The sequence below is a fragment of the Elephantulus edwardii genome, unplaced genomic scaffold, assembly GCF_000299155.1.
Source record: "Elephantulus edwardii isolate Elephantulus edwardi_28Jun2011 unplaced genomic scaffold, EleEdw1.0 scaffold00054, whole genome shotgun sequence".
NCBI classification, from domain to species: Eukaryota; Metazoa; Chordata; class Mammalia; order Macroscelidea; family Macroscelididae; genus Elephantulus; species Elephantulus edwardii.
Genome location: NW_006399804.1, coordinates 18,230,564 through 18,257,704, shown reverse-complemented (window position 1 = coordinate 18,257,704; position 27,141 = coordinate 18,230,564).

Sequence of the window (27,141 nt, the reverse complement as noted above, 5' to 3'; positions counted from 1 at the left end):
ATGTAGTAAAAAAAAAAAATCCAAAGAAACCCAAGATTTAGAAGAAATAATGTAGTTGCAGAAGTCATTTACAAACAACATGAACTGAGAATTAGTAACTGGACTATAAACAAAAGGGAGCTCTGGTGGCCTAGGGCTCCTACAACTCACTAAAAAACAAATAGCCCAATTAAAATGGGAAAATAGTACAGGCTTTTCAAAAGAAGAAATATGAAATATATGACAAAGTCACAATAATTCTTATAGATATGAGTCAAACAATAATTTAAGTGTGCGGATGTGTGTCTGGTTATAAATTAGGAAAAAAAAGAATCTTAAATACCTGATGTTAGCAATGTATTGGGAAATTCTCATTCGCATATAAGTAGTTGGAGTGTAAACTTTCTTGAGGGAAATTTGAGTAATATATGCAAAAAAATTAAAACCATGCACAATTTCTGGGAATCTCAGCTCAAAGAATTTCTATGAAGGAGCAAACTTAGAAGAGTAAAAGTATATATACCAAAAAAAGTGAAAATAGTACAAGTTCTCATGAGCCCATCAGCAGATGTATGAATAAACAAAATATGCATGTACAATGAATGTTGCGGTGCTGGTGGTGGTGGTGGTGGTGTTGTGCACCATCAAGTCACCTGCAACTCACAGTGACCATGTGAGCATTAATTCTGCAATCTGCCCCATTGTAAACCAATCTCATTATCTCAGACAGACCTAATCCCATTTCTCCAGTCACTGAGTTAATTACTCTCATCCCAGGTCTTCCTCTCCTACACTGTCCCTCCATCCTTCCGAGCATGATGTCCTTCTCCAATGACTGGTCTCTCCTGGGCACATGCCCAAAGTATGTGAGACAGAGCCTCAAAATCCTTGTGTCCAGGGAGCAAGCAGCCTGGTTTTACCCTCTCCAGGACAGAACTGTTTACTCTCTTGGCAGTGAATGGTATGTTCAACATTCTTTTCCAGCACCACAACTCAAAGGCATCTATCTTTCTTCTATCATCCTTAGTTATTGTCTAGCTCTCTGACGGCTCCAGACTGATGACATTGCTCTTCAGTACTCTAGAGAGGTCCCTGACAGCGGACTTTGCCAATGCAATTTGTCTTTGGACTTGCTGATTGCTGGTGCCAAGATTGTTGATTGTGAACTCAAGCAAAGTGAAGTTATCAACAATCTCAATCTCTTCTCTATCCATTATGAAGTTGTCAATTGGACCAGTGGTAGGAATCTTTGTTTTCTTGATATTGCCCTTCAATCCATATTGAACACTGTAGTCCTTGACCTTCTGCAGCAAACGCTTCATGTCCTTTTCACTATCAGCAAGGAAGGTTCTATCATCTGCACAATGCAGGTTTTTTTAATTTTCCTCCAATCCTGATGCCACATGCCTACTCATAAAGTCCAGCCTTCTGAATGACCTGTTCTGCCTATGGATTGAAATTGTATGGAGATAGGATGCATCCCTGATGAAGTGAAATTTTAAAATTTGGTAGGACATGGGTAAACCTTGAAAACATTCTGAGTGAAGTAAGTCAGACACAAATGGACAGATATTGCACAAACTCAGTTATGTGGGATATCTAATCAACTCATTGCTCCCAAGTCAGAATCATATCATAGTTCATGCTCCAGTGGGTTTCATAGGCTGCTGTAATTGCATAGGAGACTGTCCATCTTTCTTCTCTGGAGCCACTGGTGGGTTTGAACTGCCTGAGAGGCTTGGCCTTTGACTTAACAGTGCAATTCTCTAGGAACTATGCCACCATCGCTCTTTATGAAATATCTACAATAGGCAAAGAAATGCTAGATCACCTGAATGCAACTCATTGCCATTGGGTCAGAGCAGACTCATAGCTGACCCTCCACTGGGATTCCAAAGCTGTAGATCACAATAGGGGTAGATTTCCCTCTTTCTCCCAAAGGAATAGCTGGTAGATGTGAACCGCAAGAGAGACAAGCTGTCTTTGGATTACAGCCCAAGTCTTTATGGATTATATTATGGCTATTATGGGGGAGGAAGAATGGAAGTTATTACTGAAGTAATAGTGAGTTTTTGTTTGAGGTGATGGGAAAATCTTTGCAAATAGATAGTGATCATGGCAGCACAATATGGTGAAATTAAAGTCATTAAATGAAATGACTGAAAAACGGTTAAAATGGCCAATTTCTAATTTTATGTTGTCGTTGTTGTTAGGTGCTGTTGAGTGGAGTAAACTCACAGAGATTCTCTATGAACAACAAATTGGAACTTTGTCCTATCCTGTGTCGTTCTTTTATTGACTGTCACATTTGAGTTCATTGATGCAGATGCTGTGTCAGTCCATCTGGTTGAGGACCTTCTTCCCTTTCATTGACCCTCCACCTTTCAGGGCATGATATCCCTCTCCATGGAACAGCCTTTCCAAAGTAAGTTAGAGGAAACTTTGTCATCTTTGTCTCCAAGAAGTGCTCTGGCTATACTTTCTTCAAGATATACGTTCTTTATTTTGGCAGTCCATGGGACATTCAGAACTTTTCTCTAACACCACAGCTCGAAAGTCTCAATTCTTCTTCTGTCATCCTTATTCATTGTCTAGCTCTCAGATGCATAGTAAGTGATTGAAAAGACCATGCCCTGAATCAGGTGTGTATTAGTCTTCAAAATGACATCCTTGCTCCTCAATAATTTGGGGAGGTCCTTTGCAACAGACTTTCCCAATGCAATACATCTCCTGATCTCCTGACTCCTGATACTTCTGGTACCAAACATGTTCATTATAGATCTACATAAGATGAAGTTGTTGACAGTTTCAATCTTTTCTTCATCCATCATTATGTTTCCTATCAGCCCAGTGGTGAGAATTTTTTTTTTCATGCTGAGATGTAATCCATATTGAAGGCTTTATTCTTTGATCTTCTGCAATAAGTGCTTCAAGCCTATCTCATTTTCAACAAGCAAGGATATGTCATCTGCATTATGCAGTTTGTTGATGAGTCTTCCTTCCTCATATCCTGGGGTCACATTCTTCTTCCTAGAGTCCAGCTTCTTGAAAGATTTGCTCAGTGTACAGGTTGAATAGGCATAGAGAAAGGATATAGCCCTGAAACACATCTTTCTTACTTATAAACCATGTAGTGTTCTCTTGCTCTGTTTAGACAACAACCTCTTGGTGTAGGTGAACGTTTCACATGGGATTCTGGGATTGCCATTCTTTTCAATATTAGTCATAATTTGTTATGATCTGTACAATTAAATGCCTTTGCATGGTCAATAAAGCACAAATAGACATTCTTCTGGTATTCTCTGCTTTCAGCCAGGATCCATCTGACATCAGCTATAAATATCCCTGGTACTATAGCTTCTTCTGAACTCAGCTTGAACTTCCGGCAGTTCTCTGTCTATGTACTGCCCCAGTCATTTTTCTATAATCTACAGCAATATTTTGCTTGCATCCAATATTAGTGATATTATTCAATAACTTCTACATCCTGTTGGATCACCTTTCTTGGTAATGGTAACAAATATGGAACTCTTCTAGTCAGTCAGCCAGGCATTTGTCCTCCAAATTTTCTGGCATATCCTGGTAAGCATGTTCAGGGCTGCATCTGTTAGTTGGAATATGTCAATTGGTATTGCACTGGAGCCTTAGTTTTTTACCAATGCCCTTAGTACACCTGAACTTCCCTCATCACCCACCATTGGCTTTTGATCATATGTGGTTCCTGAAATATTTTAGTATCAGCCAATTCTTTTTGGTACAGTGACTCTGTGTATTCCTTCCATCTTCCTTTAATGCATCCTGAATCATTCAATATTAATGATATAATTATTTTACATAGTGGATGTCATTAATCTACTTAAAAAGTAATTAACCACAATGGTTTGTCAGCTTGTTTATGTATTTTTAAAGCATGTATGTAAAACCAGAGTATGTAAAGATTCTTAAAGGCAAGTATGGTAAAGCTTCATCTCTCATGCTTTTGGCATGTTTCTAGGAGAGGCTATTCCTCGGAAAGGGACATCATGCTTGGAATGGTGAAGAGTTAGGGAAAGACAGAAAGACCCTCAATGAGATGGACTGACAAGGTGACTGCAAGACCCTCAATGAGTTGGATTGACAATGGGCTCAAATGTGTCAGAGTTGATGAGGATGGCACAGGAAAAGGTTCAGATCTGTTTTTTATAGGATTGCTATTAGGTATATTTAACTTGAAGGCACCTAAAAATAACAATAGTATATACATTCATAAAAAAAAGAATGTCTACTGTGTGCTAAGGAGAGAACAAGCCAATCAATGTTATGTGTCATATACACAAAACCCCTAAGAGAAGAACGTTGACAATTAGCAAACATGTAAGCAATAAAGCATTGTTGCGTTGTGCCTTATTGAGTTTGAACTGACTTATAGCTAACCTGCTAGCCAATTTTCAGAGGCAGTAAATAGCACTGAAGAAGCACTGGAGAAATAGTCCAACTTCTCCCCTCAGGGCAGCTGGTGAATCTAAACCAAAAACCTTTGGGTTGATAGTACAACATTTAACCACTAGGCTACCAGAGAGCCAATATTCAGTGGCAATAAGTACTGGAGGGGGAGGGGATATTTAACAGATTAATGTGATAGATATTATAGAAGTTCAAGTCTCAGCCAATCTGAATCTACCTACAGTTCTGTGGGAGAAATATGGGCAGTCTTTGTACAATTCCCAGTCTCGAAAATGCAATGAAGGGTCCCTAAGATCACTACAGCAGTGAGTTTTTAATGTTGTTTTCTAGATTGGGCAGTAACAAAAGGGCCTCTCCAGCACTCTTTTACATAGCAAACAAATAAGAAAAGAAAACTAAATGTCTAAGCAACACTCCACCAGTCATGGTACCCACCTGGCTGAATGTCAGCTCATGAAAATTCACTTTGAAGAGTCAAGTCCTTTTTTTCGCAATGAATGCCATGAATTCAGAGAACAGTGCTTTCTTGGAGAGCAAGACTTTCCAACGTTTGAGGGTAGAAAATACTTCAGCAGGGAATGTGCCAATGTTTCTTTATGCTGAGAAGGAATGTACAGATGACAGTTTCAAGTGTTTGATGTCCAACTCCTTCTAAAACTGTAAAATAGCAGCAGGACGATCAAGGAGCTGATCTAAATCTTCCTTCTGTGGTTTTACTTTTGTTCTGTCAGGATGAATAACATGAAGGGGAGAAAGTACAGTGTGTGCACTGGGAACATATTTTCCCTCCTTCTAGACTGATATATTGGCAAGCCAGACGTGGGTAAGGAGACATGACATTGATTGTGATACAGCTGAAACTCACACAACAATTTAAATGCCATTAAAAGGTTGGCCTACCTTTAGCCTAGGCAGGAAATTCAAGGGTAATATAACACTTTGCTGTTAAGTAATGGCATTGGAATAAAAGCATGCTAGAGATGACTTTTGGCTTTAAGTTGGATTTTCATTGTTTCATGTGCTTCCAGAAAGAACTATTCCCCCCTCCTACAGTTTTTAACTTGTATTTCAAAAGTTCTTGTTGCTACATAAATATGATGTATACAAACTGACCTGAATGAAAAATTGTATAAGAATGGAGCTCTTGTGGCCTAATGGGTAAAGAGCTGTCCTGCCAACTTAAAGGCACAGGCTTCAAATCCCCGAGCAGCTCTGAAGGATAAAGATGGGCAATTTCCTCCTTTGTAATTTTATAGTTTCTGAAAACCTACTGGAAAGTCAGCTATGAGTCAATTCTCATTCAATTCAAAAGTAATGCCTTTCACTTTAAGTTACAGAACAAGCTAAAAACCAAACCAAACCAAATTCAGGACCTCTTATTTTAACTGATTCTATTTTATTGACTATGCAAAAGCTTTTGACTATGTAAATCTTAACAAATTATGGCTAATATTGAGAAGAATAGAGATCCTAGAACACTTAACAGTGTTTATGTGAAACCTATACCTCCACCAAGAGGCTATTGTCCAAATAAAGCAAAGGATAGACTATATTTTTTAAAATGAAGAAAAGTGTGTGCATTTATCTACTTGGGTGGCTTTATTGAGGCTTTGTTTACAATAGCAAAGAATTGGAAACAACTCAAGTGCCCATTAACAAATAAATGGATAGAGAAGTTGTGGTACATTCACACAATGGAATACTATGCTGCATTGAAAAACAAGGAACTCATGAATTATGCAAAATGAGTGACCCTAGAGGATGTTATGCTGGTGAAATATCTCAACTATGGCATAATGCCACTGTCATAAAACAGGACTGACGTGGGGGTTGGGGGAAACTGAGAGAAGAGGGGATAAATGCTATACACGGCATTGAAACAGACGAGGGAGAGAACTATATAAAAGGAATATATAATTAGGTATTGTTGGCATGACAAGAGTCTAGAATAAGAGCTGCATAGTAAAGTGGTCTGGGGCATGGGGAGCTGTATAACAATGAAAGAACTTTTTGCCCAAAGAGAAAAAGTGATCTGGGGGAAGGTGGGGCAGGGAGGAAAATATGCGACAATGAATGATTGGAAACCCAAGTTCTTTATAAACTTTCATTAAAATCTCAATAGAAAAGGGAAAAAATTAAGAAAATGTGCATCAGAGTTGTCTCCTCTATGCATATCTATTCAATCTGTTTGCTGAATAAATCATTCAAGAAGCTAGACTCTATGAAGAATGCAGCATCAGGATAGGAGGAAGACATATCAACAACCTGCATTTTGTATGACACAATCTTGCTTGATAAAAGTGAGGAGGACTTGAAGCACTTGTTGTTGCCAAAGATCAAGGCCTTCGATACGGATTACACTTCAACATCAATAAAACAAAAATTCTCACCCCTCAACCCATAGGCAACATCATAATAGATGGAGAAAAAATTTAAATTGCAAACAATTTCATCTTATTTATATCCGTAATCAACACCCTTGGTATCAGCAGTCAGTAAATCAGGAGACATATTGCATTGGGAAAGACCTCTCCAAATTACTGAGAGCAATAATGTCAGTTTGAAGACTTACCGCTCAACTGATTCAAGCCATAGTCTTTTTAATCACTTGTTATGCATCTCTGAGGGGTGGATAATGAATCAGTATGACAGAAGAACTAAATCCTTTGAGCTATAGTGTTGGAGAAAAGTACTGAATATGCTATGGACTGCCAAAAAAACAAATAGATATATCTTGGAAAAGGTACATCTAGAGTGCTCCTTGGAGGCAAAGATGACAAAGGTTTGTCTCATATACTTTGGGCCTGTTGCTAGGAGAGGCCATTCCTTGTAAAAGGACATCATATTAGAAAAGGTGGAGGTTTAGCAAAGAGAGGAAGATCCTCAGTGAAATGGGCTGACATAGGAACTGCTGTAATGGTCTCAGTTATGTCAGAAATTATGAGGATGGCACAGGATAGGACAGGGTTCAGATCTGTTATTCACAGGATCACTTTTAGTCAAACTCAACACAACAGCATCTAACAACATTTTTATTTTATTATTTTTGTGTGAGTGTACCGTCAAATCAGATCTGACAGGTACAAGAAGAGATTGCCCCTCCTTCTCCAGCAAAACATCTAGTGGATTCTAACCACATACCTCTGGGATTACAGTGCAGCTTATTGCCACTAGGCCACCAGAGCTCCCCTTAACAACATTTTAACTTATCCTAAACCAACAACAGAACACTTGATTGTGTTTATGCAAAACCTGTGCTTGTACCAGGAGACAGTCATTGGAACAGAGCAAGGAAACACTGCATGGTTCAAAATCAGGAAGAGTATACACCAGGGACGTGTCCTATCTCCATACCTTTTCAATCAATATGCAGAACAGATTATCAGGAAGGCTGGGCTATATAAGGAGAAATGTGGCATCAGGATTGGAGGCAGACTCATCAAAAACCTGCTTTATGCAGATGACACAACCCTGCTTGCTGAAACTGAGGAGGATCTCAAGCTCTTGCTGCAGAAGGTCAAGGACTGCAGCCTTCAGTATGGATTGAAGCTCAACATCAAGAAAACAAAGATTCTCACCACTGGACCGATTGGCAGCATTATGACAGATGGTGAAGAGATTGAAATTGTTAACAGCTTTAGTTTGCTTGGCTCCACAATCAACACTCTGGGTACCAGCAGCCAGGAAATAAAAAGACAAATTGCATTGGGAAAATCTGCTGTCAGAGACCCCTCCAAAATTCTGGAGAGCAATGATGTCAGTCTGGAAACTAGGTGCACCTGATCCAGGCCATAGACTTTGCAATTACTTGCTATGCATCAGAAAGCTGAACAATGACTAGGGATGATAGAAGGAGAATTGATGCCTTTGAGCTATGGTGCTGGACAAGAGTATTGACTATACTGTGGACTGCCAGGATAACAAACAGGTTCGTCCTCGAGAGGGTGAGACCAGGCTGCTCCTTGGAGGCAAGGATTCTAAAGTTTCATCTGACATACTTTGGACATGTTGCAAGGAAGGACTATTCCTTGGAGAAGAGTATCATGCTTGGGAGGGTGGAGAGACAGTGCAAGTGAGGAAGACCCTTGATAAGATGGATTGATTCAGTGACTGGGGTAATGGGGGTAGGCATGTCAGAGACAATAAGATTGGCACAGGATAGAGCAGGGTTTAGGGTTGTTATGAGTCACAGGTGACTCAATGGCACACAACAACAACAACAACAACAACAACAAACCAACAAATTGGAATCACATAAATACAATCTCTCCATCACTCACTAGCTTTCTGGCCTTGGGTAGATGGCTTGACTAACCCTAACCCTAACCCTGCCTATGAACTCACCTCAAACTAATTGCTCTCAAGTTGGAGTTGACTTGAAGCTGATCCTCCAGGTGGGTTTGCAGAAGCTGTAAGTCGCACTGGAGGAGATTGCCCATCTTTCTTTCATGGAGCCAATCAGAGGGGAATCAAAGATTCTCGCCACTGGACCAATTAGCAGCGTCAGGATGAATGACGAAGAGATTGAGAGTGTTCACAGCTTCAGTTTACTCGGCTCCACAGTCAACACTCTTGGTACCAGCAGTCAGAAAATCAAAAAGCGTATCGCGATGGGAAAGTCTGCTGTTAGGGACCTCTCAAAGGTACTCAGGAGCAACAGTGTCTCTCTGGAGACTAAGGTGCGCCTGATACAGGTCATGGTATTTGCAATCGCTTGTTATGCATCAGAGAGTTGGACAATGACTAGGGAGGACAGAAGGAGAGTGGATGCTTTTGAGCTGTGGTGCTGGAGAAGGGTACTGAATGTACCATGGACTGCCAGGAAAACAAACAGATTTATCTTGGAGAGGATTAAACCAAGCTACTCCTTGGAGGCAAAGATTCTGGGACTTTGTCTGACATACTTTGGACATGTTGCCAGGAGGGACGGGTCCTTGGAGAGGGACATCATGCTAGGGAGGGTGGAGGGACAGCGCAGGAGGGGAAGACCCTCTATGAGATGGATTGATTCGGTGACTGGGGTAATCGGGATGGGTGTGTCATAGGCGTTGCGGTTGGCGCAGGATAGAGCAGGGTTTAGAGTTGTTGTGCATAGGGTTGCTATGAGTCGGAAACGACTCGACGGCACATAACAACAACAACAATCAGAGGGGAATAGTAATAATACTAACAGTACAAACTCCTCATAACAACCTACTCAGAAAGTTTTGTTTTTTGCTAGGATAAAAGGTAAAAATAATTCTAGGAATTTTCAAACTAATAGGAACTAGGAAGGAAAAGCTGGTGATCTACTTTGGAAATCAGCCACTGAAAAGCCCTGTGCCTTACAAGAGCCCAATCCACTACTGATCAAGGGGCTGGCAGAACCAGCCAGTGTTTCATTCATTCCTCCGTGCGCAGGCACCATGGCTCAGAGGCAAGGTCTATAGCAGAAAACAAGTTTACAAGAGGTTTCCCTCTCCCCATGCTTGGCTTCATGACTGAGTCTGGTATACACTGACTCTGAGTACAAAGGGTCTAATAGGGGAAAAAATCAAGATTTGTTTTTGTCTGAATAATTTCAGTATGGTCTGACTGGTTCTCCCCTGTCCTCTGTGCTTCTGCCGAAAGCTGAGTTTCAGCAAGAAACAAAGTGGTGCTTCCAATTTCAAAGGAATTTCGACTAACTGGAGCATGTCTAGGTAACTAGGGATGGCCAGAAGCATCAGACCTGTGACAGAAACTGCTAAGAGCCAGACACTTTAGCTGGGAGAATGCTCTGGAGGAATGAGTGGGTGGGATTGGGCATGATCGGATCTCCACATATTTAAAGAGTTATGTCCGGTAGAAGAGAAATTGGATTATTCTGCAAGTCCAAACAAGTAAAGAGAGATTCTAATTGTATCTGCTTCCCTGTTATCAAGTGATTCTGACTCATAATGACCCTCCATCAGTTTTCTAAGGCATAATGGGAAAAGAATGGTCAATTTTATGTTTTAAAAGTGGGATACATGTTGGACTAGTAATATAAAGATTAGCAGTTCAAACTCACCAGCTGCTTTCAAGGAGCAGGATAAAGGCCCTATGCTCAAATTCCGATTTATAGCTTTCAAAACCTTAATAGAGGGTCACTGTGAGTATGAATCGATTCAATAGCAGAGGTTATGGGAGTTTATAAAAAAAAGATGTGAATGAAAGCTTTGCCTTCAGAGATGGAAGGGGCGCTATCACTGGAGGGTTTCAGTTGTATGACGAATTCTGTACTAAAAAAGGGCTGAACAAGTGACCCCCAGGGTTCTTTTCTAGGTCAGGCATGTTGCAGTTGAAGGGATAATGTAAATACAACCAACCATTTGGCTGCAGGAATTTAAGAAGAGTTACTTGGAGATATCAGGCATTAAGCAAGGGGAGTCTCCGTTGTGCTTAAGTATGGACTTGAACCTCTTGTGACCAAAGTATGCTGAGCACACAAAGTAGCAAAGTGGCCAGAAAGGAAAAGGCTCATATTTTAGGTGAGTATATCATATTTTATAGATTCGTGTTGACACAGAAATCAAATGAAACAGAATCAAGATCTTAGTAATTATTTGTTATATCCCTTATGATTTTGACATAGTGATTAGGTATGAACCTGGACCTTGGACCTGGTTATGCTGGGTTTTTTAATTATTTTTTTTTCTCTTCACCTGCAGACAGACCTTCACTGATTGTTTCATAGAGCCTTGGTCAACTGCTTTTAACAGCTAAACATGAAAGCCTCTGAGAGCATAAACAGGAAACTGGTGTTTAGGTGGGAGTTCCTAGGAATTTTATACCACTGACCACAGAGGCCAAGAGAGAAAGGAAATAGGAAAAACAGTGTAAATACCTGGGTGACTAACGACTTTGCGCGGCTCATCTGGCTTTTCAGAACATTTAATGGGAAGTCTCTTCCAGAGGAAACACCCTTTAAAAATGGTTCCAAGACATCGCGTGGCATTTAAGGTTAGATAGGGGTGTTCGTTGCACATGGCTGGCTTTGCACACTGCTCACCAGACAAGGCTCCAAGCGATCGAAGCTATTTGCATGCATGGTGCAGACGTTTCCCTGGGCGCTGGGCTCCCAGGCCTTCGATTGTAAAGGATTGTAAGGACACCCCTGCCCCTTGTTCACATGGGCAGCGCCTAAGAGGATTTAGAATCAAGTGGGCACATTTGCACTGCCTTGTTTCTGAAGAGGCAGCTGGAGCGCGGGGCCAGCCCCGGCGCAGCCCACCACCGGTCCCGGGGGACTGCCATTGTTCTCTGAGGGGCCCACCCTGGGGCTGCCATTGTCAGCGGGGAAGGCCTTTCTCCCCAGCCCTCTGTCTCCCCCGACCCCTCCGCACCCCCCTCTCCTGCGAGGACTTTTTTCCTCTCAAGCTGCCCAGCACTCCCTGCTGCCCGCATTTCCAATGCAGAGGAGCCCGGCGGGTTTCATGCTGGCCATCTGCACTCGGAGAGATTGACAGCAGCCCCGGAAGGTCAGTGCCTCCACGATGCTGTCTGAACAGCAGGCCACCCAGGCCTCCCCGAGCAAAACAGGGACATCTGCTCACCTTAATTTAGAACTCTGGTTCTAATTTCACCGGAGCCCCTTGGCTTAATGCTCTCTCTTGGCTTATGGGGATGGGGGTGGCAGGCAGACAGGGCCACCCACTCCCAATTTGGCTTCCCCCCCCCTTTTTTTCCCCCCTGGGGAGAGCAGCTGAGTCTGGGCAGAAGAATTAGGATGGGGGGGGGGAACGACGTCTGGCCATGTGACCCAGTGACAGGGAGCAGGAGGGGTGGGCGGGCCTGTGGAATGGGGCTGCTCTGGAGCCTGGAGCACCTTTAAGAGAAGCAGGGATGAGCCAGCATCTGCAGAAGTGGGGCTGCACTGACCGACCAGGAAGAGCTATGTTTGGAATCTCATTCTGGAAAGAATTGGGCTTATTTGAGGCAGAGGCTGGATGGGAACCCTCTTCTGAAGCACAAGTATATTTCGAAAGAGATCCAGTATCATAGTCTAAAGGGAATTGTGCTGTTAATCCAAAGGGCAGACCTCTCTGGGGTTCAAATGCACCAGCAGTTTTGAGGGAGAAAGACGGGCAATCTCCCATGTGATGTAAAGCGCCAGAAAACAAATGGACGTTCAGCGACGAGTCGGTTCTGTCTCATGGCAAATGAGTTTGTACTTTTTATAGATGGTGCGGTGGTTAACTGATGGGTGAGCTCCCTGAAACAAGCTGATACTTGAACTCACCAGCTCCACGGAAGAAAGATGAGGGAGATATTTGTCTTTGTAGAGATTTACAGCCTTAAAAGCTCCATGAAGTAATTAATTTTACTCTGTCCTATAGAATCTTTGGGAGTTAAAATTCTGCTCAGAGGATGTGAGTTTGGGATTTTGCACCATATGGTATTGTTAACGTTTTAGAAGTTCTTCTCTGTATTTAGAATTCTCACTAGTAGATATGAATTTTATATAAATGCTAATGATTCATTAAGTGAAAATGAACTTGTTATTATCTGCCGTCTCCAGCTCACAGAGACTCTCTGTACAACATAATAAAACACTGCCTGGTCCTGTGCCATCTTCATAATCCTTAGCATGCTCGAGTCCCGGGATGTAGCCCTTGTACAGTGCCTTACAACCCAAGAGGCTCCCCTGCCCACCCTGTACCAGGTAGTATTGGACTAGAAACCACAGGGTTATCACTGGTGACTGCAACAATGAGTTCAAGCACACTAGTGATTGAGGATGGAACAGGAATGGGTAGTATTTTTTCCCGTTGTGTGTAGGGATCTCTCTCTCTGAGTGAAAACCCACTCAAGACCCCTTAACCACAACAATTTTCAGGAGTGGGGTGCCAGCCCTTTCTTCCTATCTTAAGTGCTGAAACCCGTCCATCACAGGTGACCCTCCTAGTATTTTAAATTCTCATGGCATAGCTTCGAGCATCCTAATACTGTGAATGCCATCACTGTATGATAAACTGATAGGTTGCTGTCATATGCCATTCAAGCTTGTTCCCTCTCAGTGACCCAATGTATAACAAAACAAAACACTGCCACTCCTGCACCATCCCAATAACCATTGTTGTGTCTGGGCCCATTAGTTGCCGCTGTGTCAGTCCATATGTTTGAGGGTCTTCCTCTTTTTTGGTGACTCTCTCTGCTTCACCATGCATGATATCCTTCCCCAAGGATTGGCCTCACCTAATAACATGTCCAAAGTATGTGAGACAAAGTCTAACTATCTCGTTTAAGGCTAATTCTGTCTATACTTCTTCCAAAACAGATCTGTTTGTTCTTCTAGCAGTTTATGGTTAATACAGTTTTTATGGCCAACCTCATAAATCAAAGACATCAGTTCTTCTCCAGTGTTCCTTTTTCCTTTTCCAGCTTTGCACCCGTATGAGACTAATGCAAATACTTTGGCTTGGGTTAGGCATAACTTTGCTTCATGAGAGTGAAGAAAACTGGAAGGACTTATTGATGAAAATCAAAGACAACAGCCTTCACTGTGGATTACACCTCAACATAAAGAAAGCAAAATTCCTCCCAGCCAGTCTAATACATACATGATCAGGGATTTCATTTCACTTAGATCGATAATTAGCCCTCAAGAAAGCAGCAGTCAAGGCATCAAACAATATATTGAATTAGACAAATCTGCTGCAAGACATAGGGTAAAAAAAACATTTAAATAGCCAATATGTAATTGTTTCATTTTTAAAATTTGGTGTAGTCTTGATGGTGTGGGATTACAGGGAATCCTTGATCCAGAAAGAAACTCTGGTGGCAGAGCCCAAAGTAAGTTGTGCTGATAACTCAAAGGCTGTACTCTCTGACCAAATCCACAAGCAGTTCTGAGAGAGAAAGATGGACAATCTCCTCTTGTTACTGTTTATATCCTTGAAAAACCAGCAGTGCGTCAACTCAGAGTCAGGACAGGACTCTGTGGCAGTGACAGAGTGTAATAGCAAATCTTTCTCCTTTTCTAACCTAATCGTGTAATTGTGTTGGATACTGTTAGAAGGAATGGTTTGAACTCCTCCCAGCCTATTGCTCCTCTAAGAGCATGACTCAGTCCTCTGTAGGGATCTTCCAGAATAAGGGATTCGTTTGTTCTTTTTGCTGCTTTCTGAGGTCGAGTGAAGTAGTTTCCCCCTTCTCCGTTGCATTCCTAGCTAAGAAGAGGATTCCAGTTTCTTGTAGGGAAAAGGTCAGGATGGAAGAGGAAGTTTAAAGCACAGAAATTTATTTATTGCCTCACAGTTTGGAGATTAGAAGTCCATGTTGAAGTATCAGCTGTGGTTCTTTTACCCTCTTGCCGCTGAGGACTCTGAGAGAGAATCCACTCTATGCCTATCTCCTGGCTTCCAGTGGCTGCTGGTGACATTGGTGTTTCTTTGCTGTGTGTAGATGTACATTTACAGGCCCCATGTGGCTCTGTTTCTGTGTCCTTCCTCCTTTTATTCTAAATTAGCAGTCACATAAGATAAGGACCCATTCCGCTCTGATATGACCTTGTTAACTGATACTGTTTCCAAAGATTTTTATTTCCCAAACAAGGTCATATTCACAGGTGCACAAGCTGGGCCTGCAACATGTCTTTTTGAAGGACACGATTCAGAAGGATTCAAATTCTTAGGCAACATTTGCCGAGCTCTCCCTCTAAATGCGCTTAAGTCTTGATTTCACTGCACTTTATTCTCAGAGTAGTGAAGTAGCTGGATATTGAAGATTCAAAAATCTTTGCCTATAATCAATTTTCCAGTACTGATTTAGCAAGCCCCATGGGTAAGTTCCTATCCAACAGTTTCATGATCTAATGGACCATGTTATTTTAAACAATAGAAATCTATTTATAATGAAAAAAATAAATAGGATAGTATCTTGCTTATTGTACTTTAATTTGACTGTAAAAGAATCAATGTAGGACTCTCAAAGATTTTTCAGAGAGAGCAAAGAGTGAAAATTTACATTGACTTAGAATTGCACCTAACGCCGCTGTGTGGTTGTTATGTGTTGTTGAGTTGACTATGATCCATAGCTGTGATACTGAAAAATACTTGATGTGGCTTTTCTAGCCATAGTCTTTATAACTTAACTCCCACCACATGACTGAGTGGTCATTGTTGTTAGGTGGCTACAGAGCAAGAAAGCTGAGTGCTTGTAGGTATTTCTGGCCTAGTGGTGTCTTTAGACATTTGCCAAGGAGGTAGTTACAGTCAAGCACCTTTGGGCTAGGCTTACTCTGTGGAGAAGGATTTTTGTTGGTTTTGTTGGTTTTTCAAAATGAAGGAGTTAAAGTACCTTCTAACACTTGCCTGGAATAGGACAGATGCCATGGCTGCAAAACTGGGGACCAGAGAGAGACCTCCTTGCAGGCACAGCTGAGAAGGGTGACTGTCCTGATCAAAGAATTGTATCCTGAGTTGTAAATGAACCTGAACTGCAACCTGTTGCTTCCCTAGGAAATTCCATAATCATGAATATTGTCTGTGGGTTCTATGTGACCATTGCAAGGGATTGTTGAACTCAGTAGAGCATTGGACAACATCTTGTTAAAATTGGTAAAAGTATGGAGCATGGGGAACATGTCTGACCTCAGAGAAACAGGCCTTGGGCTATCAATGCTTTTGGAGATTCTTCTCCTCTTGTGAATTTAGGGGAGGAAGGACGTCTAGGACCCCATGTCCACACTGTTCTGGGAATCAGCCAACTGAGAGAAAGCTGCTGCTGGAAATTTAAAAGTGCTCTGTACATGAACATAGAAATGGTTTCTTATCCATGTTTACAAAATGAATAGTTTTATCCTTCAGACATTCTTTTGCAAGTAGCACTTGAGCTTAGGCAATTTACTAGCATAACTGTTCCACCCTGTATCCAAAAGTAGAGCCATCCTATGACACACCAGATACTTAAGTGGCATAAAGTGAAGAAACAATTATCATTACCTTATGTGGGAAAAATATTCAAGCATTCCTAGATTCCCCCCCCCCAAAATAAGCTACCCAATCATACCAAATAACACATACATAAAATAGAAAGTCACAGTAGCAGACAGTGTTTCTATACCGTTCAGAGCTCTGGCAGCCTGACGCTGAGATGCTGGATGTAGCTTCTGGGGAGGCCTGGTGATGCCGCTCTCATTGCTCAGGTGAGTGCTGCCTCTTTCTGGACTCACTGCAAAACAAATGCAGAACACGAATTTCACTGTTCACCTTTTTCTGTAAAAGTTAAATTTCTCTTCAGATTTCTTCCGGGTAGGGTAGCGTCAACAGGTACTAATTAATGTAGGTGGGGTTTTGTTGTGTATTTTTTGTTTTGGTTTTGGTTTTTTTTAAAGTAAAGTGATATCAAGTGACTTTTTCAAAGGACAAGGACTACCAGTAAATCTGTTTTCAGATTAAGTCCTTGGTGCATTTAGGAAAGCCTTCTGCATATTTCTTTCTATCAGTTGTCGTCTATCTCATTCCAACTCATGGCTACCCCCATATGTACAGATTAGCACTGCCCCTGTGACTTTTCAGGAATTGGATTGCCAGGCCTTTCTTCTGAGTTGTTTCTGGGTGTGTTCAAATCATCAACTTTTTGGTTAGTAATCAAGTAGTTAACCATTTGTACCACCCCTGGACTGCTTTGAAATAGGAAGCTGGAGATAGCTTCCAAGTGTCAGCTCAGTCTATGGATTGAGGCTTAATGTTCTGGCTCAACCACCCGGACATTGACTAACTCTTGCAGGAGCTCACATGGATTTGCTAAAGAATCCCCCTTTCTAAGGTGATACATTTAAAGCAAAGTTAGGTTTTAAACCCGGGTGTGTATCAGGCACCTCCTGTGTACCAACTAAATGCCTTTTGGTGTCACCTTTTCCTCAGTCAGCCCCTGATGTCTGAGAAGCTTCCTGCAGATGTAACCCAGTGGGACCTTGCCTCCACCTTGGCTTCAGTTCTGCTGTCTGCACTGGGGCTCCTGAGATTCATGAGCTCACACACTGTCCAACCTGGATATGCAAGAGAGTAAATTTGAAGGGCCTACCTTCAACCAATTGAGGATAAGAGCTGATGGATTAATGTTTTCCTTTCTTCCCCCTGTCTGGGCTATCATGGGATATCTTTCATGTTCCCGACTCCCCAAGCAATCCCAAAGGAGCCAGCAGCCAGGTGCCAGGAGCTGTGGCCAACAAATAACTCATCCTTGTATGGGTTTTCCATCGTCTGTACCTCGTTCCTGTCCTTACTCCTACTCCCTGGATCACACTCCCTAGTAAAGTACTTGCACTCATGCCTGTTTTCCACAATTTGCTACCGGAGGCACCTGGGCTAAGTCATCGCCATGTAAGACATTATTTGGTTTAAACTATAGTGTCTCACACACTGTCATCACACCACCTTATCCTAGCAAGCTCTCCAAAAGTGAAACAGGACAGCCCTCTTTCCATTGTGTGAATCTTCATCTGGTTGTTTCATTTATGAAATAGTTTCTTTGCTTTCCTATCTTCGGCTTTGGGAATGACAAACCTTAGGACAAAGTTTATTTATATTGTTTGCTTTAGACGCAATGGAACCCAGAATGAAATTCGCAGTCTATAGCAGGAACTTGGATCCTGTGTATTTTTCTACTAACTTAATCCTGGCTCAAATCAGTTTCCTAATCCCTTTTAACTTGCTCCTAATTGCTTTCCAATGAGTAAGGAATTGTGCTGCCAACCCAGAGGCAGGTGGTTCAAATTCACTTGATGCTCTGAGGGAGCATGATAGGTAATCTCTTCTCAGGCAGCTTACAGCCTCTGAAAACACACTAGAGGGTCAGCTATGAGTTGGTTCTGACTCAACAGCAATGAGTTAATGAGCTAATTTCATCCTGAGATGCTCTGGTGAAATAGTCCATAGTGATCTGCACTGCTGACCCTAAGGCTGTAGGTCTCTGGTGGTTCAAATCCACTAGTGGCTTTGTGAGAGAAAGATGAACACTCCCCTCCCATTGCGATTTACAGCCTCACAGGCCAGGTGGAGGGTCAGCCATGAGTCACAACTGACCCAAAGGCAGGGAGTTTGAGTGTGAGTTTATTTTTATTAATTTATCTTACTCTGCGCTATTCATGGATAGGGGCTTAAGTAAGCAAAGATTATCATGCATAAGCCTTTAAAAAACATATGGTCCAAATATCATAAAGTCACATATAACACTCTTGCCATGTGATGAACTTACTTAAAATGATTAAGAAAATTTTTACATTTAAAAATAGCAGTGCAAAAATAAATTGTACTGTCTTCATTTATAGATGATTTCTTGCATTTGCTTACCACTAGCAAATCTTTTCATTTCTATCTGTCTGTTAATTTATTACTTTTTAATATTAAAGAGGGGAAAGCAGGTAGAGAAGATATAAATGATAAAAAGAATATAATCTGCCATTAACTCATAGCTCAATGTGGCCACATGAATTCATTTTAAAATTATTACCTCTTTTCTTTTCTTCATCTAAAATATGATGATTGATTTTGGCCTATTTAAATAACAACTATATCATCTGGATTTGGCATCTCTGGAGAAAATAATGAAGTTTTAAAGGATACTCCTAGAAGTACTATCTATACAATGAAAGAATTGAGTGAAATAATGGAAAACCAGTTATCCTTGTTATGTGCTGTCAAGTCATTTGCCACTCATAACGACCTCTATGTACCACTATGCTCTATCTTGAGCCAAATTCACTGTCTTCAACACACCCACTCTCATTATCCCAGTCATAGAGTCACTCCATCTCATTCAGGGTCTTCCTCTCTTGTGCTGTCCCTCCATCCTCCCAAGCCTGATGTTCCTTTCCAAGGACTGGTCCCTCCTGGCAACATACCCAAAGTATGTGCGATGAAGCTTCAAAGTCCTTGCTGCCAAAGAGCAGCCTGGCTTCACCCTCTCCAGAACAGACCTGTTAAAAAGAAATGGGGAGTCGTCACTTGAATGTAAATTGAGAATCAAATTTGACCTCAGAATTATCTGGAAGACCTGAGAGGCACTGATCTGTATAGGTTCTGAACAGTAAGCTAAAGGGAAAGGGATGAATGTGTGCTTGGAAGAAGGCTGGCTGTTCACTGTGGCAGCTCCCTTGGCAGAGAGCACAGTGTGGTGGGTTTGATTGACATGTACTGGGAAATTATGTCAGCTAGACATTCATATTTGTTATGTTGAGTTGTTGTTGTTATTGTTGGTTGTGGTGGTGTCATCAAGTCGGCTCTGACTCGAAGCAACTCTGTCTACAACAGAACAAAATCCTGTCCAGTCCAGTGTAGTTCTCACAGCATCTCAATTTAAACTCAGCTCAACTCATTATCATTGAACAGGAGTTAACTTAGAGCTAACCATCCAGTGGGTTTTACAGAGGCTATAAATCAATTCTACGGGAGGAGATTATCTGTATTTCTCCCTTAGAACAGCTGGTGAATTTGAACTACGTGACTTTGGATTGAGAGCACAGGTATTTATTTATTAGGCTGCAATCTCTAGTGTCCTCTGAAATATATGTTGACATTCTAACCCCTAATACCTATGGGTGTGACATTGTTTGAAAATGTTGTTGTTTTTGTTAGGTGCCGTTCAGTTGAGTATGACTCGTAATGACCCTGTGAATAACAGATCTGAAACTTGCTGTATCCTGCACCATCCTTATCATCTCTGATATATTTAAGTCCATTGTTACAGTCACTGTGTCAGTCCACCTTCCTGAAGGTTTCCTTCTTTTTCTCTGGCTCTCCACCTTTCCAAATAGGATGTCCTTTTCCAAGGAAAAGCCATTCCTATCAATATGCCCGGAGTATGTGAGACAAAGCTTCACCATCCTCGCCTCCAGGAAGCATCCTGATTGTACTTTCTCCAAAACATATTTGTTTGTTCTTTTGACAGACCATGAGATAGAAAGTACTTTTCTCCAGCACCACAATTCAAAGGCATTGCTTCTTTCTCTGCCATCCTTATTCATTGCCCAACTTTCTGATGCGTAAAGAAGTAAAGTCCTCCTAGCTCCACCCTATGGACTTAGGGATTTTTTACCAGTATGCAGTTATAACCAAGCCAAGCATCAAATTTCTGTCTCCAAACCTTAGAGTCTAGAACTAGAAAAGCCAGGACAACTACCAAGAGCAACTAAGTAGATGATGTGGCTGCCCAAGAAAAAGCTGGAGACCAGTGAATGAGCAGTGAATGGATTCCAGAGACTGTCATTACAAAAATTTACTCCCATTCAACCCAAATCCCAGCCCTAGCTTCAGGCCTCAAGTAATCAGATTAAGTACCCTGTTTAGGCTCTCAACTCTTAGCAGAAACAGAAATAGAATGATCGAATTTTGTATTTACAATGATTTATTCATTGGGAATACCTTTTTAAAAAGACACAAACAAAAGCTTTACATATGGATCTCACCTGACGGGCTACATAGGAATCAGATTTATTATATTTGTGGAAGAAATCACTGGAGAAGCTCAATATCAACAATCAAAACTAAGCCACGGGCAAACTGTGAATCAGATCATCAATTACTCATATGCAAGTTTAAATTGAGGCCAAAGAAAATGAAAATAATTCCACAGGAACCAAGATATGATCTTGAATCAATTCCATCTGAATTTCAAGATCATCTGAAGAATAAGTTTGACTCATTGAACATCAATGATGAAAAAACAGATGAGTTGTGAGATGATATCCATGAAGAAAGCAAAAAGGCATTACAAAAATAGAGGAGTAAACCTAATGGATGTCAGAAGAGGTGTTAGAAATTACACTGGAGCATCAAGAAGCCAAAACAAATGGAAAACATGCCAAAGTAAAAGAGCTAAACAGAAGATTTCAAAAGTCAGCTCAAGAGGACAAAGAAAAGTATTATAATGCAATGTGAAGAGAGTTGGAATTGGAGAATAAAGAGGGAAGATGTCTCTCTGCATTTCTCAAGCTGAAAAAAACTGGAAAACAAAATTAAACCTTAAGTCACAATATTGAAAGATGCTATGGGCAATATATTGAATAACCCAGAAAGCATCAAAGGAAGATGGAAGGAATACACAGAATTACTGTACAAAAAAGAACTGACTGACACTGAAAAATTTCAGAAAATACATATGAACAGGAGCCAGTGGTAATGAAGGAGGAAGTTGAAGCTGCATTGAAAGCATTGGCAAAAAAATAAGACACCAGGAATGGGTGGAATACAATTAACTTGATTCAGTTAACACATGCAGTCCTGGATGCGCTCACCAGTCTAGGCCAGGAAATTTAGAGGATGGCTATCTGGCCAGCAGATTAGAAGAAGGCTGTATTTATTTCCATTCCCAAGAAAGGTGATCCAACAGAATGTGGAAATTATAAAACAATATAACTAATATATCATGAAGCAAAATATTGCTGAAAATCATCCAACAGTTAGAATGGTACATAGAAAGGGAACTGCCAGAAGTTCAAGCAGGATTTAGAAGAGGCCGTGCCACCAGGGATATCATTGCTGATGTCAGATGGATCCTGGATAAAAGTAAAGAATACCAGAAGAACATTTATTTCTGCTTTATTTACTGTGGACAGACATTTGACTGCATGGATCATAAAAAGTTGTGACTGATATTGAGAAGAATAGGAGTCCCAGAGCACTTAATAGTGCTCAAAAGAAACTTAAACCTGAACTAGGAGGCTGTTGTGCAAACAGAGCAGGAGAACACGGCATGGTTTAAAATTAAGAAGAGTGTATCAGGGTTATATTGTCTGTCCATACCTATTTATTTAATCAGTATGCTGAGCAAATTATTTTAAAAGCTGGGTTTTTATTCTGTAAAGAAGAATGTGGCAAAAGGATTATTTAGATGACACCACCTTGCTTGCTGAAAGTGAGCAGAACTTGAGCACTTGTTGCATAAAATCAAGGAATGCAGCCTTCAATGTGAACTTCATCTCAATGTCAAGGAAACAAAGATTCTTACCACTGGGCTGATAGGCAACATCATGATGGAATGAGAAGAAATTGAAACTGTCAACAACTTCATCTGACTTGGATCCACAGTTAATATCTTAGTACAAAAATCAGGAAATCAGGAGACATATTGCACTAGGAAAATCTGTAGTTAGAGACCTCTCCAAATTATTGAGAAGAAATTATTTCAGTTTGAGGACTAACGTGTGTGTGATTCAGGCCGTGGTCTTTCTGAGCACTTGCTATGCATCTGAGAGCTGGACAATGAATAAGACAGAAAAAGAATTGAAGTATTTGAGTTTTGATGTTGGAGAAGAACACACACCATCCCATGGTCAGTCCAAAGAACAAAAAAATATGTCTTGGAGAGGGTGCAGCCAGAGTGCTCTTTGGAGGCAAGAATGAGGAGACTTTGCCTCACATACTATGAGCATGTTGCTTAGGAGGAGCTCTTAGAGAGGGTAGAAGATTGGTGAAGGAGAGGAAGACTCTAGACCAGGTGAATTGACATGGTGACTACTACAGTGGGCTCTAATGTGTCAAGAAGTGTGAAGATGACATAGAATAAGACAGGGTTCAGACCTTATGTTCATAGGGTCGCTATGAGTCATACTGGACTTGACAGCACCTATAACAATACATAGTCAACCATCATTTCACTGCCTCCATCAGGCCCCAGATCAAGACCTTGAAGCCTAGGAGCTGCAGAGAGAGTCCAGCCTCCACTCTGTTCAGCGACCTCAGCCAGAGTCAGGGAAGGCCATTTCATGTGAAACCTATACTTGGATCAGAAGGCAGTTAGAATAGAGCAAGGAAACAGTGCATGATTCAAAACCAGGAAAGGAGTGCGCCAGGGATACATTCTGTCTCCATTCCTTTTCAGTTTATATGTGAAAGAGATAATTTGGGAGGTTGAGCTTTTTGAAGAGAAATGTGACATCAGGATTGGAGGAAACGACACCTTACTTGCCGAAACTGAGGAGGACCTGAAGCGCTTGCTGCAGAAGGTCAAAGACTGTAGTCTTTAATATGGACTGAAACTCAACATCAAGAAAACAGAGATTCTCACCACTGGGCCAATCAGGAGCACCATGATAGATGGAGAAGAGATTGACATTGTTAACAATTTCAGCTTGCTCAGCATGGCATGGGAGTAGGAAATAAAAATCCAGAATATGTGTTATTCCTGTTAAAATAAATTTCTGTAACTGGGAAGGGTGTACGCCAGGGATGTGTCCTGTCTCCATACCTTTTCAACCTGTATGCAGAGCAGATTATCCGGGAGGTGGGGCTCTATGAGGAGAAATGCAGCATCAGGATTGGTGGAAGATCTATTAACAGTCTGCGTTATACAGATGACACAACCCTGCTTGCTGAAACTGAGGAGGACCTCATGCACTTGCTGCAGAGGGTCAAGGACTGCGGCCTTCAGTATGGCTCAATGTCAAGAAGACAACGATTCTCTCCACTGGACCAATTGGTAGCATCAGGATGGATAGTGAAGAGATTGAGATTGTTCACAGCTTCAGTTTGCTTGGCTCCACAGTCAACACTCTTGGCACCAGCAGTCAGGAAATAAAAAAACATATTGCAATGGGAAAGTCTGCTGTTAGGGACCTCTCTAAAGTACTCAAGAGCAACGGTGTCTCTCTGGAGACTAAGGTGCGCCTGATACAGGCCATGGTCTTTGCAATCACTTGTTATGCATCAGAGAGTTGGACAATGACTAGGGAGGATAGAAGGAGAATTGATGCCTTTGAGCTGTGGTGCTGGAGAAGAGTATTGAATGTACCATGGACTACCAAGAAAACAAACAGATTCATCTTAGAGAAGATTAAACCAAGCAACTCCTTGGAGGCAAGGATTCTGGGGCTTCATCTGACATACTTTGGATATGTTGTAAAGAGGAACAGGTCCTTGGAGAGAGACATCCTGCTTGGGAAGGTGGAGGGACGGTGCAGAAGGGGAAGACCCTCTATGAGGTGGATTGATTCAGTGACTGGGGTAATCGGGATGGGTGTGTCAGAGGCAGTACGATTGGCACAGGACAGAGCAGGGTTTAGGGCTGTTGTACACAGAGTCGCTATGAGTCGCAAACGACTCGATAGCAAATAACAACAACAACTTTGAGAGTGGAAGATACCCAAACCCTAAATCACAGTAATTAGGGTAATGGAGTAGGTGTGTCAGAGTCAGTGGCTCAGGATAGGGCAGGCTTCAGAGCTGTTGTACATAGGGTCGCTATGTACTTGATTTGATGGCATATGAAAATAACAACTCAAATTCCATAAGGTAGCACTACAATCCAAGGACTTACTGTAAATCTGCTATCATGGAATGCCATGTAATATTTCATCAGGCCAAGGAATCTACTTTTCAGCCAAGAAGTTTTTGAAGCGGTCTGTGACAATGGAATCCTTTAATTCTATCACTTCTATCACATGCTACCCTACTAGCCAGAAAGAGCAAAGGAATGGAATATGTCAATGTTCTGGCTTAGCTGATATACCTGTCCAAAGGTGTTACTTTATAAAGATGAAGTACTATTATTTAGGAGACAGTATGACATGGTGTGTCCCATGTTGGGCTGTTAACTCAAAAATTGTTGGTTCAAATCCACCAATCCACTAGTTTAAATCTACCACTTCATGGTAGAAAGATGATACAGTCTTTTCTCATTAAGAGTTATAGGCTTAGAAATCCAGTGGCAGATTGTTATGAATTTTAATGGGCTCAACAACAGTGACTTTGTATGCACTTTAAATCAAAGACCTTATTTAGGATTACATTCTCAATAGACTCCATAAGCCAAGAAACCATTCAAGTGAAGAACTTGAGCTCTCCAGTCTTGTAACAGGAGCTCAGGTGGCTTACTGGTAAGAAGTTGTGTTGCTAAGCCAAAGGCATGCTGTTTGAATCCACCAGCTACCACATGGCAGAAAGATGGGCAGTTCCCTCCTATGTTTTCTCTTGCCTCTGAAAACCCACTGGACAGTTAGCTATGAGTTGGTTCCAACTTGATGGTGCATAGTAACAATTCCAAAAGATGCTTTTTCTTCCAGAGGATATGTCATCTATCCCACTGAATTATAAGGGTGGCTATTCCTTGGCCACTTCTGATTCCTTGTACCAGTGGGCCAGCAGACAAGAAGAGGGGTCACCTCAGTGGGAGGAATGCTTGAACCTGATCATCAGGAAGAGATAGGGCTATTGTTAACAATAGAGAAGGGAAGAGTACTTGTAGAATTCAGGTGATCTACTTCCATACCATTCTACACTCTACTACTACATTCTGCTACTGTCCAGTGGTAGAATTCTAGAGACCTAGTTAGTTCTGGCCAATGCACCGTAAGCACAGTTGTCCCATCCCTGTCAGTGGAGGTTTTTGTGTTGCTGTAATATTGAACATCTTTCAACAGACCTTCCAGACTAAGGTGGACTTAGAAGAAAGAACTGGTGATCTATTTCTAAAAATCAGCCCGTGAAAACCCTATAGATCACAAAGGTCCAAATCTGTTGTGCATCGTATCACTATGAGTTGGAGGCTGATTCATAGTGGTTTAAAACAACTTTCTTTTCCAAATAAGAAAGACAGATTAGGGTAGCTACTTCAAACTGAGAAAGAAATAATAGCCAGAATCTCAGACTCCTTAAGGATGAGGGACTGGTCTCACCATTAGGAAATCCAGAGACCTGTACCATCATCAGGTGAGAGTGAGGAGGGAATTAACAGTAGATAATAGAGGAGGGAGAGACAGAGCATCAGTTTTGATCCTAAAATCAGTTAGTGTCCAGGATAATATTCTCCTAAGTTCCTAAAGGAAAAATTACCTACTTACATGATATCCTGGAGGAGCTGTTCCTAGGATCCAAGTGATGCAAGGGGTGGGCTGTAGTGGATGCTGTGTTGCATTATCCAGATTCTGGATAGTGCTGCTTCTTTAGGAATGAAGATCTTATTCTCCCATCTACTGAGAGGATCACCTTCAGCTAGTAACCTCCTTCAGGTTAACTCATCTGAAGAAAACTGCCTGGATGATCCAGAGATCACACCTTCTTCCAACTACATTATTCAGAAAATATCTGGTCAATACTAAAATACAAAGGCCTGTCATCTTGCCCTAACTCAGGATAGCTCTGAAAGGCTAACCAGGTCAAGAGATCCACTTGGAGCTGGATGGTACCCTCACAGTGACTGTATCACATCTCAACTTCTTTGAATGTCTGATTCTGGTTTTGCTGCTTCCTTCCACAGGCATTGATCCCACAAACACTGTGGAAGACAAGAATGCAAGATTCATAAATGTCCTGAATGTTAATCCCTATCTCAGGGTCAGCCAATAAAAACATGGGCAATTACCACATCAGATCATCTGTTTTCATAGGCTGATGAAGCCCAGAAACACTCATGAAATTGTGGAAAAATAGGTCTTCACACCAGTGCTCATATAACTACAGGCTAGCTGGTGACTGGTTTGGATCAACTATGCATACATTTAGCAGAGTGAATTTTTTGAGAATTCTTCAATTTTTGAGTATACCATATTCCTGAATTTTTTTGCGTATTCAGACTTGTACACCTGACATCAGATACCAAATTGTAAAGGAAAAGCACTTACACAGAGATAAGGAGGCACGAACATTCTCCATAGTCTCAACACATGGCATTTCTGGATTCATATGTTAATTTCTAGGACCCTAAGGTTCTTGTGCCTTTTTTGCATGCACGGCTTCTTCTTCAGTCCAATCAGTTCTTGAAACTGAAGCACACAGATAA